Genomic DNA, 22,804 nt, shown 5'->3' with positions numbered 1-22,804 from the left:
GGGTTGTGGGGCAGGGGCTAAGGTGGATGTTGGACTCATCACCCGGGATGCATCTGACTGGTATGATCCTCCGCTCTCTCCACGTGAGTTAAGGGTCACAGCTGTGACGGCTTCACAGCCTCTCGATCCAGATATCCCGACCACTTCTTCCTCTTGTTGCTGCATTTGTGTAGACTATGTGCTCAGCAATGGCACTGCCCGGTCCTCCACGCAGAATTTTCTGAGCTATCAAAATCTAAAGTAAAATAATCCAAACAGTAAATGGCGTAACGAGAAAAAAATCAAAGCTCCAGAATAACAAAGGTTTGTGGTTTCCGCAACGCTGTAATAAAATGCAATGAGTTGATCAAAACATTGTATCTTCCCCAAAATGGTATCAATGAATACACCAGATCGAGCCATCACCCAGTCCCAGATCCCGATGAATGGCAACGCCATTCAGATATCTCAGATAATGGCGATAATGAAAAACTTTTTTTCATACAAATTTCAGAATTTTTTTTCACCACTTAAGTAAAAAAGAACCTATACATGTTTGGCATCTGCGTATTTGTCCTGGCCTGGAGAATCATAATGAGTGACATATCAGCTTAACCATATAATGAACATGGTAAATAAAAAAAACAAAAAGCAATTGTGGAACTTTATTTGCTATTTCACTGCATTTGGAATTTTTTTTCCAGTTTTCCAGTACACTATTTGGTAAAATCAATGGTGTCATTCAAAAGTACAACTTGTCTCGCAAAAAACAAGCCCTCATATGGCCATATTGATGACAAAATGAAAAAGTTATGGCTCTTGGAGGAAGGGGAGGAAAAAATTAAAAGTGGAAAATCACCCAGGGATGAAGGAGTTAAAAATGCCTGGAACATTGTATAAAACAATACATTTTTGCATCTATTTTCCTGTAGAAAATGTTGATGTCAGGAGGATTTCTGTAGAGTGATTCTGCGTTGCTGATATGCTGCTAGTATGGAGACATCAATCCAGAAGTTGATTGAAAGAGTAGTGGTTTATTCAACGCCCGTGCCAATACCACTGACTGTTTAACTCTCTAAATGCCATGGTCAATAGTGATCACGGCATTTAGAAGGTTGTGAGAGGCAGGGGGCTTCATGGTAAGACAAAGTCAGTAATGGCGAGCGGGGATCAAGCAATGACCTCTTGCCTGCCAAGTACAGTGACTTGCTATTGGCAGTGTCTAACTGGTATTCTGCCATTGTCAAAATAACATGTCTAATGCATGGCAATACAATAGACCAGTGATCAAATAAATAAAAGTAAAAGTCCTGTAGACCCGGAGTCCCCAATCACTGGTCCGTGGACAATAACTGGGCCGTTGGGGTTTTTTTTTATGGTCCGCAGTGCCTGTCGACCCCTTTAATTTTACTGGTGCTTGCCCTGATGGTTCATTATCACTGGGGTGGTGTGTGCATACGCACACAGTGTTCATCATCTGAACAGTGCGACACACACATGGCTGCAGCCGGAAAGGCGTTGATACTGTCATATGTCAGCGCAGTCTGTGGGCAGAGAGCATGCACTCTGTTCTCCTGCCTGTGGCCCTAGTAATGCAGCAGCTGCAGCTCAACTGGAGCAGTAGGGAATGAGGAGAGAAAGAGGTAAGTATTTTTTTGCTATATATATATATTATATATATATATACACTGCATATATATATATATATATATATATATATATATATAAAAATCAAGAAAAATAGGCAGCACTCCAAATTAAATGTGAAAAAAGTGGATACCTTACTGATCCTCAGGTGGCGAGGTTTCGACAGTGACCCGTCTTTGTCGTTTTATCATTACTTTGTGGGGCCATCGTACTATATATGGGGGTTACAAGTTGGGCCATCATAATATATATACCCCGCCTCATATGACCAAAACCCCGCCCTTGCCCCACTTCTCACTGCTGGGCCATGGAAAAATGGTCTTTCTTGAAGCCGGTCCCTGTTGCTAAAAAGAACCACTGCTGTAGACGGACTAAGTAAAAAAAAAAATCTTCAAAAAAATTGTTAGAAATATAAGAAAAGCACAAAATATAGAATGACAGAAAAGTGTGAAACACGATTATAACAATAAATACCCACGTTTATTTAAAAACAGAAGTAAATTAAAAAAGTGCACATATTTAGTGTAGCCACATCCAGAATAACTTGATATATTAAACTGTCACACCATTTAACCCCTACAGTGAACACCGTGAGAAAAAAATGACAAAAAAACTGTCTTTTTAGAACAGCCAAACAAAAAGTCGAACAAAATGGGCTCAAAAAGTCATATGTAAATAAAACTGTTTACCCTGAAAATATCTGTTAGACATGGAGTTTCCCCCACTGCACAGGGAGAAATCTCAAGCCATATCCTCTGCGGTCTCCCATTCCTCTGTAGCCACAGAGATTCCTGCTCAGGAGAGACATCGGTCCAGAGGTCTTGCCCAGGCTGATGCTAGGTGTCTGCTTGCTCCTTCTGGCTCTGCTTGAGTCAGCAGCAAGTAGACGCTTCTGGGACTAAGTCCTGTCTTTTGGGTACTTAGCATGCCCGTGGGATGACCTCTCATTGGAGGTCGGAGGTCACATGCGCAGGTCCCGTTTCTGCTCGTATTGGTCCACTACTGGGAAGGTCCCAGAGGGACGCCGCTATAAAAGAGCCGCATGGCCGCTCGGTCATGCGCTAGTATAGACTCTTATGGGTAGTTGTGTGTGTGAAGATGGATGCATGAGACTTGTGACTGACTCATTAAGATCCCCTCCCTTTGGCTGTGTATGGTATAGGGGTTACAGAGTCAGAGTCCGTGCCAGTAGTGGCATAGTCTATGTGCCACAGAGTATCCCGCTCGCTACAAGAGCGTTAGCGCCATATAGTACCATCCAGCACAAGGCACCACTGCACGGGCAGCAGCGTTCCTTACAGCTGTGCCATGTGCTAGTTAAGCGCTTTCCTCCCTGCTCTGGGTGGTTAGTGGCGTCCGCTGAGCGTTGCAGTGAGCACTTGGTGCAATTTATATTTTCCGTTCTCTTGCTGGCACCGCAGTTGCAGCGCCAAGCGCTAGTGGTCTAGAGGGACACTAGCCCCAAGTCTCTGAGGCAGAGTTCTGTGACCGTTAGCTAGTGCTCACCCAGCCAAGCCCTGTGAGTGTTAAAAGGCTCTGGCATTTGTTTCAGCGGCTCTGTGAGGTAACAGAGTTCGCCCCTGTGCACATCGGGTCAGCGGATATCTCCTCGGTGTTCACTTAGTTCTCCGCCATTAACGAGCAGCAGTTTAAAATCTCTGCACGGTGGACCCCGGGCTGCGAACGCACCTTATTCCATCTTTATTATTTGGTGCATTCCGTAAGCCCGTATCAATATCTTTTTATCTTGCAAAAAATAAGCCCCACTTAGCTCCATAAGTGGAAAAATTGAAAAGTTACAATTCTCAGAATATTGAGATGCAAAAATATTTTTTTTCTTTAAAATTGTCTTTATTGTTTAAAAATAGCAAAACATAAAGAAAGAATATACGGTAATAGTGTTTAAGCTGAAAATCGTCATCTACTGATCAAAGACAAACGAGAAAGTGAAAGTAAAAAGGAATTGTATCAGTAGGAACCCAAGAGCAGAGTGTTTGTTCCCACAAGGAGGAGATCAGGCCAGGTGACAGCTGTTGCACAGTTAGTAATCATAAAAGGCCTAGGAGGGCAGTGAAGGAGAGGATATAGCATCCAGACATGTAGCAGGAAATGCAAGTGTGCAGCAGAGCAGGCTTAAAGCCACCATTGTTCAAGATTGACGACCTAGAGTCAGAGAGGTCCCAAGAGTGAAGGCTCGGAGATGGGAGGTCCGACTCACATATCTTTGACTTGTAGTCTAGCAGGAAATACCAGTTACCCGCGTTAGGGCCAGTGTAATGATCAGGTTTCTCTTAGTAGTGAGATTGACACCAATTAAGCTGAAACATAAAGATTATGCATTACTCATCAACCGTCATTTACTTGCTAGATTACAAGGACAGTGTATATAAATAGAATGTAGAATAGATATTGCATTTAGATGCATCACTGTGTTCTGTTAGTATTACTTTAATCATACCTCCCAACATTTGAAGAATATACAGACAAACAAATGATGTAGCGCACCATGGCAAATGTTGGTCACACCCCATTCCACGCCCATTTACCGTTAATTACTACCCTGACAGAAGGGTTGTGGTAGTGAGTGAAATTCAGCTTCAGCAGATGCTCGAGACTGCAGGGCTTAGAACCAAATCCGGGACAGTCCGCTGTATCTGGGACAGTTGGGGCTAAAGATGAGTTGATCAATTCACGAGACTCTGGTCCAGACCAGTACAGTGTTACCTGGTGACTGGACTGGAAACCCTGAATCTCTTACCTTCTGGCATCCACGACTTGGCTTTTGATTAGCCAAGGCTGGTGTGATATCATCTGTGCATCCTGCTCATCACTAGTTCGGGCCTGTGGATTTATTTTTTGTTCCTTCATTCCCAGTCGGAGCTGCCAGAACTTTCTCATCTTTATGTAGCTGCACTATACAACATCTTTCTTTTTGTATCTGTAAGACCGTGTTCACAAGATGCAGAAGTCCTGTGTTTTTTGTTTTCTGCACCAAACTACACAATGACAATCTTCTCTGATTATTTCTGGGTTTTTTTAGGCCTCTTCCACCTTATTTGATGCATTTCTGGTGCAAATGTGAGGTCACGTTTTTAATGTGGTTTTTATAGTACAGAAAAGCTTTGATTCTGCCCTTTAAAAAAGTAACTGCAGTTTTTACATGTGTTTTTCAATGCTCCACTCAGCATTCTCCAGAGAAAAAAGGCACCAAAACCACAGTTCAGCTGTTAAGGGGTTACTGGTTCAGAAAGTCTTTGATTGTCCACTTATAAACGCAACGGCGGGTTTTTTTATGCATTTTTCTTCTGAAGGAAAAATGCATTAAAACAAAGTAGGAGGTTTCATGAAATCACATCCACTTTGCTTTGACAGTTAAATGCATCAGAATTTCCGTGCAAGAAAACTGCAGAAAATATGCAGCATTTACAGCACATGTGAACATGGTCTAAATGTCTAAGCAAAGTGGATGTGTTTCCATGAAATCTCCGACTTCATTTTAATGCTTTATTCTTTATAGGCTTCTTCAGAAAAAAAAATGCATGGAAAAAAATGCCTTTACATTTATAAGTGCACAATCAAAGATTTTCTAAACTATTAACCCCTTCACCACCTTGGGATTTTCCGTTCTCACATTTCTGTTTTGTGCTCCCCTTTTTCCCAGAGCCCAAACTTTTTTATTTTTTTGTCAACATGGCCGTCTGAGGGCTTTTTTTTGTGGGACGAGTTGTACTTTTGAACTACATAAATGGTTTTACCATGTAAAGTACTGAAATATGGGTAAAAAATTCCAAATGCAGTTAAGGGCATTTCATAACAACAAGTGACATGTTCCTCAGTTAGTTCCTCTACTCTTTGCACAGCTCAGTACACTATCTTGGGAGCTTTAATTTTCTCTGTGGGGACCACATGTGTTGAGGTGTAATGCTACATCCCATCACAACTCTTTTCCTCTATGGGAACCTCACAGGTTAAGGTGTAATGCTACAACCCCTCACAGTGACTCTAAGTTCCCAGCCAACTAATGCGTACCCCACGAAGTGGGGTTCATTGATGCAACCACTCAATACCACTTCCAATGTCCAGTTCACATGAGTCATAGTCTCCATGTATGTATTCTCTTCCTCTTGCTTCCCTTTACTTTTGTCTTCCATTACCTCTCTGTCGGAAGGCTCTGTACCATACTGCTAGGCTTCATAGGCCAGTCCCCAATATTATTTCTTTCACTATCTCTATCCCGATTCCTTACTACTGCTTGCTTCTCTTCTCTTACTGGCTTTTACTATGTTCTCCAATAGTTCCTGTCTTGCCACAGTGCATGCAGCACTCCTCTCACTAGGCCTGAGGTCTTTTTTTCTGTACACTCTGGGCTCTTTCTGACTCACTACCATGAAACTCTCTCTTGTCCCTTCAGCATGGCCACTCACACTTCGGACTATTAACTCTAACTATCCCTGTCAAATACCTTTTGCTGGGTAGAACACAGCTTCATCACTAACAGTGCAAATCATTGAACACACAAACATTTTAATGATATGTGGCGCCCCTGAGGCTCAGTCGCCACAGAGGTACTGCACCTTCTCCTAAGGTGTAGTGCCCCACCACCTAGGTAGGTTGGGAACTCCTTTCCACACTCCAACACTCGCTTCCCACACAACAGGGTAGTTCAGCACAACCACAGTGAGGGTTCTCTCTCCTCCTAGACATTAGGAGTGCCCTGGTGGTTCCCTGCTTGGAACACTGGATGTGCTGGGAGGTGGGTTGAGTTGAGATCCATATAAAAGGTTGGGAAGGTTTAGAATTACAGATCAGTCTGGACAGTCAGTCAGGAGAGTCTGAGGACGGGTCCGAGAGGAAGGAGATCCCTAGAAGAGGGAGAGAAGAAGGAGTGCTGCAGCTGCCTCAGTGATCTGAGCCAGCTGACACGGGAGAGGAACAGAAGGAGAAAGACGTAGAACTGCAACCTAAGCTTCCCTAGGAATGAGGAGTAGAGAGAACAGAGAGGAGTTGTGGGTCAGAAGAGGAACCCTGCCTATAGGTTCTCAGCGCAAGGCAGGGGCCCAGTCCCCGAGGTTGTATGGACGCTTATGGTTCTGCAGCAGACACCGGTGGAGTAGTTGGCTGTAAATGCACTTCTCCCATCTAAGACTTGGGGCACAACAGCAACTAAATAGAGAGCCAGGACTCCGGAGAAGGGAGTCCCCGAGAGAGGCTACAGCTGGCTGCCATACGAGTAGAGTTGTTAGGAACATCTGACAGGAGGAACTTCAGAGTACCACGGTACTGGAGCTCTTCACACCTTAAGGCGCAATAGAGGAGTCGTTCAGGAAAGGTAAATGTTGGCGGAGTGTTGGAGAGGAGAATCCTGACTTGCCCGGGAGGTTGATTGAGTCTCTGCCCCGGAGGACATGGCACGGAGGCAGGCACCAGTGTGTACCACGGACTGTGAGTAAAGCTTTGGAACTGCAAGCCCTGGTGTCTTCCATTCATTTGTGCGCTAACACCGTCAGCTCCGCTACATCTGGGTACCAGCATTCCTCACACCGCCTGTGCCTATTCTCATCTATTGCCATTACACTGCCCTGGGGTTACAGCTTCACCTGTGGGGAGCTACACCATCTATGCTGCAACACACCATCAGCCCCAGAGGATCTGCACGCAGCTTTGGCTTAACATCTTGCTTGCCAAACACCACAGGTGGCGTCACAAACTATCACATAAACTATATCACAAACCACCATTGATTTGGGCACCCAGGGCCACGGACCGGGTCACCGCCGCTGTGACAACTTTCCTCCTGACACCGGCCTGGTACCGAGTACCCCACAGCCCTGGGAGGGCGACCTAGATACACAAGTCTTCAAGGGGAAATATAGGCAGCTTTTCCATCTCCTTACATTTCTCCCTTCTTTAATGATTGTCGTCCTAGATCATGGGTCCTCAAACTACGGCCCGCGGGCCACATGCGGCCCACGAAGGACTTTCATCCGTCCCCTGGCCAGGCCGACATTAAACTGCACTGATTACAGGGCCAACGGGCCCTGTAATCGCGGGCGGGACGAGGCACCGAGGAAAGGCGTTGCGCAGCCCTCAGTATGCAGCAGAGACCACACAGGCGACGTGATTATCATCATGCCGCCTGTGCAGGAAGAAGACGGAGATGAGCAGGTGCCTCTTCAGAGCAGCAGGGGACATAGGTGAGTACTGTTTTTTTTTTCTTTTTAACTCCGGGTCCTATTGGGGACCTGTGCTGCCTTTTGGGGACCTGTGTTACGTATTGGGGAAATGTTCCTGCCTATTTGGGACCTGTGCTACCTACTGGGGACCTGTGCTACCTTTTGGGGACCTGTGCTACGTACTGCCTACACTGTGTTCCAAATTATTATGCAAATGATATTTTTCTCTGATTTTCCTTAATAGTCGGTACAAATGACAGTCAGTCTAATAAAAGTCATCACCGGTTAGAGTATACATCAAATTTTATTGAAGAAACCTCCCAATAATAACAGTATAATCTCCAAAATGAATAAAAACTCAAATTGCACTGTTCCAAATTATTAGGCACAGTAGAATTTCTAAACATTTGATATGTTTTAAAGAACTGAAAATGCTCATTTGTGGAATTTGCAGCATTAGGAGGTCACATTCACTGAACAAAAAGGATATTTTGGAGTTAAATAGCTTAACAGGCCAAGTGACATGTTAGCATAGGAACCCTTCTTTGATATCACCTTCACAATTCTTGCATCCATTGAAATTGTGAGTTTTTGGAGAGTTTCTGCTTGTATATCTTTGCATGAAGTCAGAATAGCCTCCCAAAGCTGCTGTTTTGATGTGAACTGCCTCCATAGATCTTTTGCTTGATGATACTCCAAAGGTTCTCTATAGGGTTGAGGTCAGGGGAAGATGGTGGCCACACCATGAGTTTCTCCTTTTATGCCTATAGCAGTCAATGACTCAGAGGTATTCTTTGCAGCATGAGATGGTGCATTGTCATGTATGAAGATGATTTTGCTCCTGAAGGCATGTTTCTGCTTTTTATACCATGGAAGACAGCTGTCAGTCAGAAACTCTATATACTTTGCAGAGGTCATTTTCACACCTTCAGGAACCTTAAAGAGCCCTACCAGCTGTTTCCCCATGATTCCGGCTCAAAACATGACTCCTCCACCTCCTTGCTGATGTCGCAGCCTTGTTGGGACATAGTGGCCATCCCCCAACCATCCACTACTCCATCCATCTGGACCATCCAGGGTTGCTCGACACTCATCAGTAAACAAGACTGTTTGAAAATTAGTCTTCATGTATGTCTGGGCCCACTGCAACCATTTCTGCTTGTGAACACTGTTTAGGGGTGGCCGAATAGTAGATTTATGCACCACAGCAAGCCTTTGAAGGATCCTACACCTTGAGGTTCGAGGGACTCCAGAGGCACCAGCAGCTTTAAATATCTGTTTGCTGGTTTGTAATGGCTTTTTAGCAGCCACTCTTAATCCAATGAACTTGCCTGGCAGAAACCTTCCTCATTCTGCCTTTATCAGCACAACATGTCTGTGCTCAGAATCAACCACAAATCTCTTAACAGTACAATGATCACGTTTAAATTTTTGGGAAATATCTAATGTTTTCATCTCTTGACCAAGGCATTGCACTATTTGATGCTTTTCAGCAGCAAAGAGATCCTTTTTTTTTCCTAAATTCCTTGAAACCTGTGCCCTGCTTAATAATGTGGAACATCATTCTTAAGTAGTTTTCCTTTAATTTAGCTCACCTGGTAAACTAATTATCACAGGCATTTGAGATTGATTTCAGTGATCCAAAGAGCCCTGATACACAATACCATCTATGAGTTTATTTGAAAAACAAAAAATAACATCTTTATGACACTTAAATCCAATTTGCATAATAATTTGGAACACAGTGTATTTGGGACCTGTGCTGCCTATTGGGGAACTGTGCTGCCTATTGGGGACCTGTGCTACCTGTTGGGGACATTTACCTGCCTATTAGGGACCTGTGCTACCTATTGGGGACCTGTACCTGCCTATTGGGGACCTGTGCTGCCTATTGGGGACCTGTGCTGCCTACTGGGGACCTGTGCTACCTTTTGGGGACCTGTGCTATGTATTGGGGACATGTTCCTGCCTATTGGGGACCTGTGCTGCCTATTGGGGAACTGTGCTACTTTTTGGGGACCTGTGCTACCTGTTGTGGACATTTACCTGCCTATTAGGGACCTGTGCTACCTATTGGGGACCTGTACCTGCCTATTGGGGACCTGTGCTGCCTATTGGGGACCTGTGCTGCCTATTGGGGACCTGTATCTGCCTATTGGGGACCTGTACTGCCTATTGGCGACCTGTGCTACCTTTTGGGGACCTGTGCTACATATTGGGGACATGTTCCTGCCTATTTGGGACCTGTGCTACCTACTGGGGACATTTACCTGCCTATTGGGGACCTGTGCTACCTTTTGGGGACCTTTGCTACCTTTTGGGGATATTTACCTGCCTATTAGGGACCTGTGCTACCTATTGGGGACCTGTGCTGCCTATTGGGGACCTGTGCTGCCTATTGGGGACCTGTATCTGCCTATTGGGGACCTGTGCTGCCTATTGGCAACTTGTGCTGCCTATTGGGGAACTGTGCTGCCTTTTGGGGACCTGTTCTACATATTGAGCACATTTTCCTGCCTATTGGGGACCTGTGCTGCCTATTGGGGACCTGTGCCCCCTATTGGGGAACTGTGCTGCCTATTGGGAACCTGTGCTGCCTATTGGGGACCTGTGCTACCTATTGGGGACATTTACCTGCCTATTGGGGACCTGTGCTACCTATTGGGGACATTTACCTGCCTATTAGGGACCTGTGCTGCCTATTGGGGATCTGTGCTACCTATTGGGGACCTGTACCTGCCTATTGGGGACTGTGCTGCCTATTGAGGAACTGTGCTGCCTTTTGGGGAACTGTGCTACATACTGAGCACATTTTCATACCTATTGGGGACCTGTGCTGCCTATTGGGGACATTTACCTGCCTATTGGGGACCTGTGCTACCTATTGGGGACCTGTGCTGCTTATTGGGGACATTTACCTGCCTTTTAGGGACCAATGCTGCCTATTGTGGATTCTTGCACCACACTAGTCTGAACCAGTGGTAAAAGTGGAGTTCCACCAATATGGGCACTGGTGAGGCTGCATCGATGGGCACTGATCAGGCCGCATTGATGGGCACTGATCAGGCCATATTGATGGGCACTGATCAGGCCGCATTGATGGGCACTGATCAGGCCGCATTGATGGGCACTGATCAGGCCGCATTGATGGGCACTGATCAGGCCGCATTGATGGGCTCTGATCAGGCCGCATTGCTGGGCGCTGATCAGGCTGCATCGATGGGCACTGATCAGGCCGCATTGATGGGCACTGATCAGGCCGCATTGATGGGCACTGATCAGGCCGCATTGATGGGCACTGATCAGGCCACATTGATGGGCAATGATCAGGCCGCATTGATGGGCACTGATCAGGCCGCATTGATGGGCGCTGATCAGGCCGCATTGATGGGCAGTGCAGTCTGTATGTCTCTGTGTGGGAAATTTTATTGCTGGTATATTGTTTTTGTAGCGCTGTATATATGTTGGTATTTTACTAATAGCAATTTTGAATCCCTAGGAAACAATGATATCAAGAAAGAGAAAAAATTGACTCGAAGTGTAGGATATTCGAAGAACCCCGAAAAATCGGTAAGTTTGATGATTTAACTACTTCTTCATTTTTAATATTGTATTTGTTCCTATTTTGTTATTATTTCTAAATAAGATATGTGCAGTGTGCATATGAATTTGGTCCTAATTTTTTTTAAACTATATTCCGGCCCTCCAGTGGTCCGAGGGACCGTGATCTGGCCCCCTGTTTAAAAAGTTTGAGGACCCCTGTCCTAGATCATCTGGAAAATCTAGAAGAAACAAATACAAGCTACACAGTGTGCTCGCCACACTGGCCACCTCGATTCCCTGAATCATGAATCCAGCAACCACCCTGTACCATATGCTTATGCTGGAAGTAACGGCCCACAGGAATGGTCATCTGCTTTAGCCGGACATCTCTCAAGCCTGGTTTGGATCTGATCACGGTCTTCTGGCACTGATTATGGTTAGGGATGGGCGAATCCTGAAATATTCGGAATCGCTAGGCTGTAACGAGTCCGACTCGGAAACTCGCTATTCGTTGCAAGTCTAGCGAGTCCAATGTTAATGAATGGGGATGCGAGTTTTGCAGCGATTCCTGTGCTGGGGAGGAGGAGAATGGGGATGCAGAGTTCTTAGTGATTTTGTGTGAGCAGCTGGACACAAAATCGCTAAGAAACTAGGATTGCTTGTTATTAAACTGTGAAGGCGAGTTTTCCAGCGAGTCCTGTGGAAGAGAGAGAGAGAGAGAGAGAGAGATTTTTTTTCCAGAGTTTAATACAAGCAATTCTAGTGTCTTAGCGATTTGGTGTCAGCAGGGGGACACAAAATCGCTAAGAAAATAGGATTGCTTGTATTAAACTCTGAAAAAACTAGGATTGCCATTGATTTGTATTGGACTCGTTACTGTGCGAGTAATCGCTTGGAAACTCGCAGAGTACCGACTCCTGCGAGTCCCCTGCTACTCGCAGAGTAACGAGTCCTAACGAGTAGATTCGCCCATCCCTAATTATGGTCTTTTACTGGTGCTTGTCAGGGTCTTCATCTGGCGCTGGTCACAGTCTTCCTCTAGCTCTAGGCACAGATCTTCCTCAGAACTCACCCTTTCTTCAGCATCTGACCACTCTCAGATCCTTCTGTGGTGATGGTGGCTGTAAGTTCACCTGGCAGCCACACGACCGGCTTGGTGCAGGTTCTGGCGCCAACTCTCGGCATAACCAAGCCCTTTATATTTGGGAAATGCAGACTGTCACCTGACCTGTAGTCTTCTCGATCCCCTTCCCTGGGAACATAGATTCCTAATAATACTGTTCTTTTGCATTCACTTTCTCTTTCATCCTTGACCACCAGGTGACGGTGTTCACCCACAGATACTCAGCTTTAAACACTTTTATATGTGACCCTTCACTTCTTCATCCCCTTACATATAAATAGCAGCAAGATAGGCAACTGTCTCCAAAAAAGGGATAGTTGTTGGTCCATTTAAACGTATTAAAAAAACATAAACAGTTTGTAAATGCTTAGTGCTATTAAACATTTGTAACTATATGTTTATCCATAGCCATATGTGTTAAGGACACTTTACATTTGGCTGGTTTCACACTTGCATTGGGCAGAACTGCGGAGGGCTGCGTACTTCCTCAATTACACCCCGCGCACTGCCGCACTTCTTCCATTCAGCTCCGCCTACATCGGCATGCGTCTTGCATACCTATCTTTAACATTGGGTAAGCAGGCCATGCAAATATATGCGGATACCTCTGCATGCGTCATTTTGACGCTGCACTGACCGCAACAAAATGCAACATGTTACATTCTACGCAGTTCAATGCATCGTCAAAACGACGCATGCGGAGGCATCTGCATACATTCGCATGGCCTGCGTACCCAATGTTAAAGATAGGTACATAGGACGCATGCCGACGTAAGCGGAGTTGAATGGAAGAGGTGTGGCAGTGGGCAGGGCTTAACGGAGGAAGTACGCAGCCACCGCAGCTCTGTCCAGTGTGAATACAGTGCTAAAAAATCTCATAGTGTTATACACTTTTCAGGGCAAACGGAGGTTTTGCATGGGAGAATTTGTTCAGCAAAGTAGAATTACTCCTTTTATCAAGAGAGCACAATTGTCAGATCACAGGCAGTAACTGGCCTCATTTGGTTGAATGTGGGCTAAAAACCCATGTGATGTCACCGTGATAATGAAATAATTTATTTTACCATTTTAACATATCTAGTTTAATAAATGCAGCTCTAACAGCTTGGTGCAACTAGTGCTACCAAGTTTCCTGACAGCTTAGCCATTCCTGTTTTGCCTAGAGGCAGATTTCCACAACAAGCTAAGGTTGGGCAAGAATTTTGCTGATAATGTACGGATATAAGCACTTTCAGCATGTAATTAGATGATAAAAAGTGTTTTCTAAAGATATTGCACTAACCTAGGAAAAATGTTTCAAATGAAAACGGACTGAACTATAGAATTAAAGCATAGCTCCAACTGTCCCAGATTCAGCAGGACTTTCCTGCTTTGAGGGCTCAGTCCTCAGTCTGATATCTTCATCGCTCCTCCTCCTCCGGGAGTGGGCTGCATCCTCTCTGCTAAGTGCATAAATTAAATTTAAAATATTCACTTCTCCTGAAATCAAGTCTCCCCTGCACTTAGAACTCTCTGTTCTATGCTAGCAGGTGGCAGCTTTACATAGGAGCCACATCACATAATTGATAAACATTGGAGATTTTGGTAATCTTGACCTGTATTGCAGGCAGTGAACCCAGAAGCAGTTTATACATGTACATTGTATACAGGAATGTATTTCTTTGTACTTGTATACTGAGGTGAATAAAAAGTCACAGTTTTTGTTCCTATAAAACTAATAAAATTAATAAGCAATTACAAAAATGTATTTTTTTGTGTGTGAGAGTCTCCACGGCAATTGAACCCACAATCCTCAACATCAGAGGCCAGAGAATTTTGTGTTCTTGATCTGACTCCATGGGCCGATTCTACTGATGCATTGTACACAGCAGAGTATTTTTATGTTTCTGTATTCTAGAAGAAGAATAAGGCTGGTTTCAGATTTGCGTTCAGGAGGGCTGCGGATGGCAGCCTACTTCCTCCTTTCTTTCCCCATGAAGCTCCACCCATGCTCCGCCTACTTCTGTATGTGTCCTGCGTTTCCCTGCCTACCTATCTTTAACATTGGGTATGCAGAAACATGCGTTGTATGCGGATGCGTCCGTATGCAGCGATTTGACGTGTGCGGCGACCGCACAGAAATATAGGTTCAAATCACCCCCCTTTTGCCCCATTCAATAAAAACAATAGACATATTTGTCATTGCCAGATCCAGAAACACGCGATCTATAAAAATATATAATGGATTGATCTGTAAATTTAGTGAGACAAAAAATCGAAACCCCAGAATTACATTTTTTTGGTTGTCACAAAATTGCAAAAAATGTAACAACAGAAGATCATATCTACCCGAAAATGGTATCAATAGAAACGCTAGTTCAGCGCACAAAAAATAAGCCCTCACTCAGCCACAAAACCCAAAAAATGGAGAAGCTGTGGGTCTTGGAAAATGGAACTGCTTTTTTCTTTTGAACCATCTTTGGATTTTTTCACCACTTAAATAAAACAGAACCTATACAGGTTTGGTATCTACAAACTCATAATGACCTGGAAAATCATAACGACTGGTCCGTTTTAGCAAAAAGCAATTGTGGAATTTTTTTTTGCAATTTAAAGATTTGAAGATGCATGCCTAATATCTGATGTATATAGATCACACTAAGTTATCCTTCAGTATAAGCAAGTTTATTTTTGAATGGTGGTTTCTCTCAATGAACTGTAAAACATCTGGTCCTGGAAAACCAGCAACATCAATTACATGTGGCTTGCACGGACGTAGCGCTATCACAGCACAAGTTCACACACCCAGCCAGGACCCCCACTTTCATGTAATGTGCCAGGATGTGGAAGAAGAGTGCCCCGGCGACAGCTACTGTCCCGTGCCACTTTTCATATACACAGGCGATATACACAGGAAGCACCTTAGCTTTTTACAGGCTGTGGTCCAAAAATTATCCTTTTTGAATTGAAATAACACTTAGGTGATTGAAAAATGAAGAAGCAGTATTTTAAAAAAAAAAAAAACCTTCCAAAAATGATCTCTTCTTTTTAGTAGGGACAACAAAATGTTTGCTGTTTATAGAGTGAAGAAGCCATTGCTTTTTGACAAGCAGTCCAAAAATATCCCTTTTTGTGATCAGCAACAGGTTTGCTGTTTGGTAAATGAAGAAGCAGTAACTTTTTAACAAACCATGCAAAAATTATCCCTTTTTTGTAGTTCAGCAAGACATTTATTTGGAAAATGAAGAAGCAATGGTTTTTACAAGGTGTCCTAAAATGTTCCCTTTTTTGGGAACCGTAACAGGTTTGCTGTTTGGAATGTGATGAAGGAATGGCGTTTTAAAACTCATTCAAAAATTATTTTTTGGGGAGCAGCTTTAGGTTTATTAACACTATTCAGGATACCACCATCAATACAGTATAGTTGTAGAACACAATGGACAGAAAGGGGATGTGTAGCAATCAGCAGTGGCAGTTGCAGCAGTAGCAATCGCACAGTATAGAATATGATTATGATGGGACCCCATGGAATCAGAGCTAAGGGTATATCCCCGAGAAAAGACACTGTTCTTTTGTATTTCAACAATGCCAATCAGGTGGTGCTCAAGCAGACCATGTGTTTATTTCAAAACCTTGAGGGTGTGGTTCAAATGTCAAGACATTTTCCAGGCCATGACCTTCACCTTCTTCCCGTTAATATATTTCTTTAAAAATTTTGCATCAAATTAAGGGCATGTGCCATGCAAGGAGCATGAATTTCTTTACCCAAATGTAGTGCAGTCATAATGTTCCATACATTGTCAATTGTGACAATGCCTAGTTGCAGTTGGCAGGGAGGTATACAGCATGAGATTTGCTGCTTGATGCAGAAGAGCATTGTGTTATGATCATGCTCACACACTCACACAGATAACAGAGGAGGGAAGAACTACCAAAGAGAGAAGCAGCTCCTGTACCCAACTGGTGCCTATATATACTAGAAAAAGCCCTAGCCACACAACGAAATACACCCCCCTCATACCTAGCTCCCTAAAACGTCATCAAGGGGTTTCTCATATCTCCTGAGGAACCAGATCGGAGGCCGCAATACAAATCCAACAAAGGTAGAAAAAAGCATGCAGGGAAACGCGTGAAACCACGGTCAAAAACCTAAAGACGTTCAAAAAGGATAGACAGAGATAAATAAGGAGAACCAAAAAACAAACAAGATAAGTGAAACCTCCCAGACCCCCAAATGCAGAGAAGAGAGGAAAGGTCCTGGAGAGGAAAACTCACTTGCAGCAGGATAAACAACTGGAGCTTACTGAACAAATTAAACCCCTAGCTGAGGAGCTTGAACTACAAGCACAAATCTATATGAAAGTATAGCCAGCAAGTGAGGTAAGTGAAAGATGAACGTATAAAGTCCATCCTAAAATGGGATAGAATAGAGCCAAAAGGGAAATTGGAAAACGCCAACCAAGAGGGTTAATCCAAGACAAAAGAAATCATTAGCATTTGGACAGAGACGAAAACGACTGTAGCCCCGCAGAGATGGAAACGGACCACACAGCGAAAGGTCATGGGATCATGCTCATAATTTGTAAAACATTTTGGCAGTGCTTAAGCTTAAAAGAACAAAAAGAATGATGGAGGGGTGTGGATTCAACATTCTGCCCTGTTGCTGTGGAGAAGGCGCCATGTTCATTAAGGCCAGGGTCACACTTGTGAGAGTGTTGCGAGAAACTCGCGCAAGTCTCTCGCATCAATACCCGGCACTGCCGCCGGCACTCGGGACCGGAGTGTGCGGCTGCATGTATTTCTATACAGCCACACACTCCGGTGCCGAGTGCCGGCGGCAGTGCCGAGTATTGATGTGAAAGACTCGCTCAAGTTTCTCGCATCACACTCACAAGTGTGACCCCGGCCTTAGGAGTATGTGGAGAAGTTGCAGGAAGTTGTCGAATTTCGTTGCCTTGAGTTGGAACCAAATGTAGCGCACAACGAAGGAGGCTTCACCACCTGTCCTGGTTGTGTTGGTGCATCTTTGATGCTCAAAACATTGACCCAGTGATCTGAGTGAGTTGTGAAAGACATATTCTTTTATGGTCCATAAAAGCTGCCCCAGGTGTCAGTGGACTTTCAAACTCAATGCCAAGTACAGGGGAGGCTCACATTCTCTTGTATGGAAAATCACATAGTGGGCACCCCTTTCTGCAAGAAATAATTGTGGCTGAGTATCTTTCAGCAAGCCTGAGTGCACACATCATTTCTTGAAAAGAAATCAGCAATTCTGCAGCTCCAGTACATGATGATAAAACCCGCCAGATACTATCTGAAAATCTGACCTGACTACCTGTAAGTTGAGTGCATGGAGAAGGGATAGCAGGACAGCTACTGCATTGCTCATATTACTGGTCAGTTTGATTTTCCCACATGAACAGTTGATGCCACTTTATGTGCTGATGGAAAGTGACAATTTCTAGTTTATTTGAGCTTCAAGTCAATGGCTTATTGTTGGAATATGTTTGGTGCAACAACTTCATTCCTGTCTATGAGTGTTTAGTTGCTAGATTTGTATGCTGTTTATAAAGTTAGAACAAAACAAAAAAAACTCCCAGAGGCTCACACAGGGATAGCATTTGACTGTATTTCCTGTTTTTCCTGTGTCTCTGTGTATGAGTGAAGCAGCCTGCTGCAGATGCTGCACAGATAGAGACACACAAATGATTTATTCCTGATCTATTAAGCTTATCATATATTGTTCCTGAATAAAGAAGCTCTGTTGTCAAATGCTTGGAGAGAATCCTGAATAATTCGCTGCCAACACTTTTTTTCCTGTTGCAGATTCTGCATACAGCTAAAGATTTTTAGAAAGGAATTCCAACACCCATGATGGCTTCACATAGGGCTTGCTGCCACAGATTTCAAACGCTGTTGAGCCACCTCCACCAACAGCAGTTGGGGTATTACTTTCTTCCAAGCTGACCACTGAAATATCAGATCTTCCTCAAGAATATATTTTTGCCAGAGATTGCACTGCTTTTTTTTTATTACTTATGCCACCAATATCCTCCTGATCATAATCAAATTCTTATTATCCTGTTCCCATAATCATCATAATCTTTAAGTCAGCTGGCATTTAGCTCAGTGTGACCATCTCAGCTGACATTGTCAGTGCCCCTATCTTACCACCACGGCTGACTGAGTCATCAACACAGCTAAGCATTTGAATCATATCCTCCATCTCCTCCACCTCAACTCATACAAGTACAAAGGTATAAAAATATATATAATATATCAACTGGAAGAAGTTCCATTTGTGAAATATCTTCCTTAGCCCCTCAAGTGTTATAACTGACAGGACTAAAGGACAGAAAAGATACATGTGGCAATGACGGGACTTAAAGTCCTCAATGTAAAAATTATTTTTTTCAGTAATAGAGAAGGACTGTGAGAAGACTGACTCAAAACTACGATGTCACTATCAGAGGTAACATCATCCCCATGTGACTGAGATGAGTGATATGCCATGCATTCCATAATGTCCTCCGCAATCATTCCCACTAATATGCTTGCTGAAGGCAAAGGAGACCAATGTGACTTGCATCAGGCAATACCACTTGTCTTAGGAAGTTCTACAACCCAGATTGCTGGTGACAGTAGTGCTTTTTTTTGGCAGCCACATTATAATTTCTAGATGCTCTGGTAAGGGTTTTTTGTCTTTGACATTACCCCATCCATTGCCATTGCTACTTTTTCTTTTACCATACATTTTCAATTGTACTGCTTTTGACACTCTTTTAAACTACAATTCCTCCTTTCCCAAAAAATATACACAAGAAATGTACACATTTAAAAAACAGAAGTGGCAACAAGCTGCAGTATTGGCGTCGTATGTACAGACAGATTAATAAGCATGAAACGCTTATTTTTTTAAAACCCAGAAATGAAATGTCGGATGGCACTCACCATCCTATAAATGTCCTTTATTTTGATATCACATAAAAACACAGGCAGGAAAGTGTGAAGTGTCACACTAGTTTCGAGCTGGTATGCGCTTCTATGAGTCCTTGTCTGATGCAATCTTCTGCACTTGTATAAAATGGCAGCGGGCATTTTTGGCAATTCGAGCAAGCCAAATTGTTTAAATTCGTAAGGTTCAGTGAGTTCCCAAAAATTCAGATTGCACTGAATCAATTTGGTCATCTCTACCAACAAGCTTTAAAATGCATCTGTCACCTCTGCCACCTGTCAGTAGCAATTTATTCTCTGTACCTTTATTTAATTTAATTATTTTATGATTTGGAGTTTAGGGTGTGATTTTGCTTTATAACATATAGGGTATGTGCATTTAAAATGTGGAAGGCACACTTGTTTTATGTATTGAGTGGTATAGACACCTATAAGTATGCGACTGTATCTAAATACAAACAGTGGACTAGGTCACAAATAGGCCTCATTCTGATGTGAATATTTTTCATGCACTCAAAAAAAGATACAAGTGTCATCAGTGATTTGGATCCGAGCGTCATCGGTGTTGGCTAGTATGTAATCAGTATTTTTCACATGTGGATAAATAAATTAATTACAAAGCTTCTCCTACCCTTTGCAATGTTAAACAAGGACAGCATATGGATGCCATCCATGTGCTGTACGCATTTTGCAACGACATAAAGAAGGATTTTTCCAGCGTCTCCAGGAGATAAAATAATAATTGCTTTACTAAGAATATAAAATCTTCATACCATCAGGTAAAAGCAACATAAAGAGGCATATGGAGAGGAGCAATTTCCTACGCGTTTCACCCTAAGAGGGCTTAATCATGGAATGCCATGGTAAATAATAATTTGGTAAATAATAAAAATAGGGGACCCTGGGGTGCATATTTTTAATGTTGCCATATTTGCCTGTGAGCGGAGCTATCATTGCTTGCTCAGTCCTGAACCCCGTCTGCAGCCACTGCTAAGTTGTCATGACAACTTCTGGACTCCCTTGTATCACCAAGGCATTTAGCCATTGGCACGCACTCCTCCTGATTGACTGGGCTGTGGGTGGTGTTTCACTGCACGTCACAACCCAGTACCCAGCGCGCGCTTTCCCGCTCTCCTCTGCTTTCATTGGCCGCAAGCAAGCTGACATCAGCGGATGTCAGCAGCGGCTGCAGCCGGGGGTCACGTAATTGGGACTGTGATAGCGGCGCTCACAGGTAAATATGGCAACATAAGGTAATTACAAAAACAGTTATTTAAAAGGAGGTTTAAATCAATAACGCATTATACATTGTAGTGGATCATCTCTTTAAGAAAACAGCTCAGTTATTTCTATCGTTCCCCAATGCCTTCAAATGAGATGATGGAATTGCTAGTCCGCTCCAAGCTTAGAAAGAAATTAGGTACATGGGACCTCGGTTGTAATCATCAAAATGGTTATTGTGGAAAAATATAACTTCAGGATGGCTACACACCCAGCATGTTTTATAAAAACATCACAGCAGTTTTACATGTAGATTTTTAAGCCAAAAGGAGTATATATTTTTTATTTTTAGTTCCCATTCCTTTTGTATCTGTTTTTGGGTCTAAATGCTTCAAAAATTGCAATCCCCCCCAAAAATAATGTGTGTAAAACCTCCCCAAAGAATTTTCTCTTGAGTTAATTATCGAGCCTAATCATCTTAGCAGCCATATGTTCTTCTATAAATCAGGTCTCAAAGTCGCAGCTTCTTATAGGATTATAACATAATTGTTACTACAGTGACAACTATTTTTACAAGAATTTCACTATATTCTACCCATATATCTACCTATCTTCGCTGTACCAGGCAATAAAAATAGCCTTAGTGGGAGTGTTAGAGGATAACAAGATTAAATCAGATTATACTTAATTTTGACCACTAGAGGTTGCTGAAAATCCCACAGGAGATACAGATGGAAGGTTTTAACCACATTTATGCTGGGTCTTCCTACGCATTTGATGCGATGGTGTGTGATGTACATCAAACACATTTACTGATATCATCATTCACATAAATCTATCCCTAAACATACATGATTTGTTCATATGTGTACAACTGTATATAGAAATAGATGTTACGTGCCTCCTTCAGAATCTATTTGCCTACCTCCTTCAGTGTGTTAATGGACGTGGGAACACACCATTATCTCCATTTCAGTCATACCGTCGGTGCTCTGCCTTTAAGCTTTGTCCTTGAATTAAGTGCATTTCATTATTCTACATTTCCATTCATGACTTCCATGCAACAGGACTACCAACAACAAGGCTGTGGAGAAAAGGGATGGTCCTATGAATGAGTGCAGAATAGTAATATAAAAACTACATCTACATTGTGATGCTGAAGACCAGGCAGAGCCTTAGAGGATGACAATCCACTCACGTTTATCCCCATTCTAGTCTGCATCAGCAGCAAACGCAATCCAGCAGAGCAGCGGAGGCGCAGATTGTCCCTGTTCCTTACTGACGCAATCAAAAACACATCGGTGATAAATGGATTATTTACGCGATACTATATGAAAGGCCAGGAGGCAGCGTTTTGTCACAGGATTGAATAGAAAAGCGGAACCTTCTTGTAGCCAGAATGGAGAAGCTCCCTCTGCTGACTGCTAAATGTTACGCAGTGAAGTAGCCAGAGGGAATAGCCAACACAAAAAATAAGTGTGATTTCTTGCATGAAACGTAAGGAGGTGCATTAGTAGAACAGTTACTTGTGCATAAATTGGTATATACAGTATATGTATACAGTGGGGGAAATAAGTATTTGATCCCTTGCTGATTTTGTAAGTTTGCCCACTGACAAAGACATGAACAGTCTATAATTTTAAGGGTAGGTTAATTTTAACATTGAGAGATAGAATATCAAAAATAAAATCCAGAAAATCACACTGCATAAATTCTAGATATTTATTTGCAGTGAGAAATAAGTATTTGATCCTCTACCAATCATTAAGAATTCTGGCTAATACAGACCAGTTAGACGCTCCTAGTCAACTCGTTATTTGCATTAAAGACAGCTGTCTTACATAGTCACCTTTATAAAAGACTCCTGTCCACAGACTCAGACTCTAACCTCTACAACATGGGCAAGACCAAAGAGCTTTATAAGGATGTCAGGGACAAGATCATAGACCTGCACAAAGATGGAATGGGCTAGAAAACCATAAGTAAAATGGTGAGGGAGGAGACAACTGTTGGTGCAATAGTAAAAAAAATAGAAGAAATACCAAATGACTGTCAATCGACATCGATCTGGGGCACCATGCAAAATCTCACCTCGTGGGGTATCCTTGATGATGAGGAAGGTGAGAGATAAGCCTAAAACTACACAGAGAGAACTTGTTAATGATCTCAAGGCAGCTGGGACCAC

At 43.1% G+C, this 22,804-nt stretch overlaps 1 protein-coding gene across 4 annotated transcripts in view; it reads right to left on the bottom strand.

Moving 5' to 3' along the window:
* The window catches only part of PIGZ (phosphatidylinositol glycan anchor biosynthesis class Z), a 93,857-nt gene extending 71,808 nt beyond the window's left edge, over window positions 1-22,049 (bottom strand). For all 4 annotated transcript variants that reach the window (XM_073578731.1, XM_073578733.1, XM_073578730.1 and 1 more), the window contains exons 1-2: window positions 21,818-22,049; window positions 21,545-21,703 (exon numbers count right to left, since the gene is read on the bottom strand). The gene's annotated coding sequence lies outside the window, so the exon portion shown is untranslated. The remainder of the gene's footprint in view (window positions 1-21,544; window positions 21,704-21,817) is intronic.
* Window positions 22,050-22,804: the final 755 nt, after the last annotated feature.

Source organism: Dendrobates tinctorius, unplaced genomic scaffold (genome assembly GCF_039654945.1).
Source record: "Dendrobates tinctorius isolate UK_male_01 unplaced genomic scaffold, ASM3965494v1 ptg000060l, whole genome shotgun sequence".
Classification (NCBI taxonomy): domain Eukaryota; kingdom Metazoa; phylum Chordata; class Amphibia; order Anura; family Dendrobatidae; genus Dendrobates; species Dendrobates tinctorius.
The sequence above is the reverse complement of the archived record's forward strand: the minus strand, read 5'-3'. Positions and strand labels throughout refer to the sequence as shown.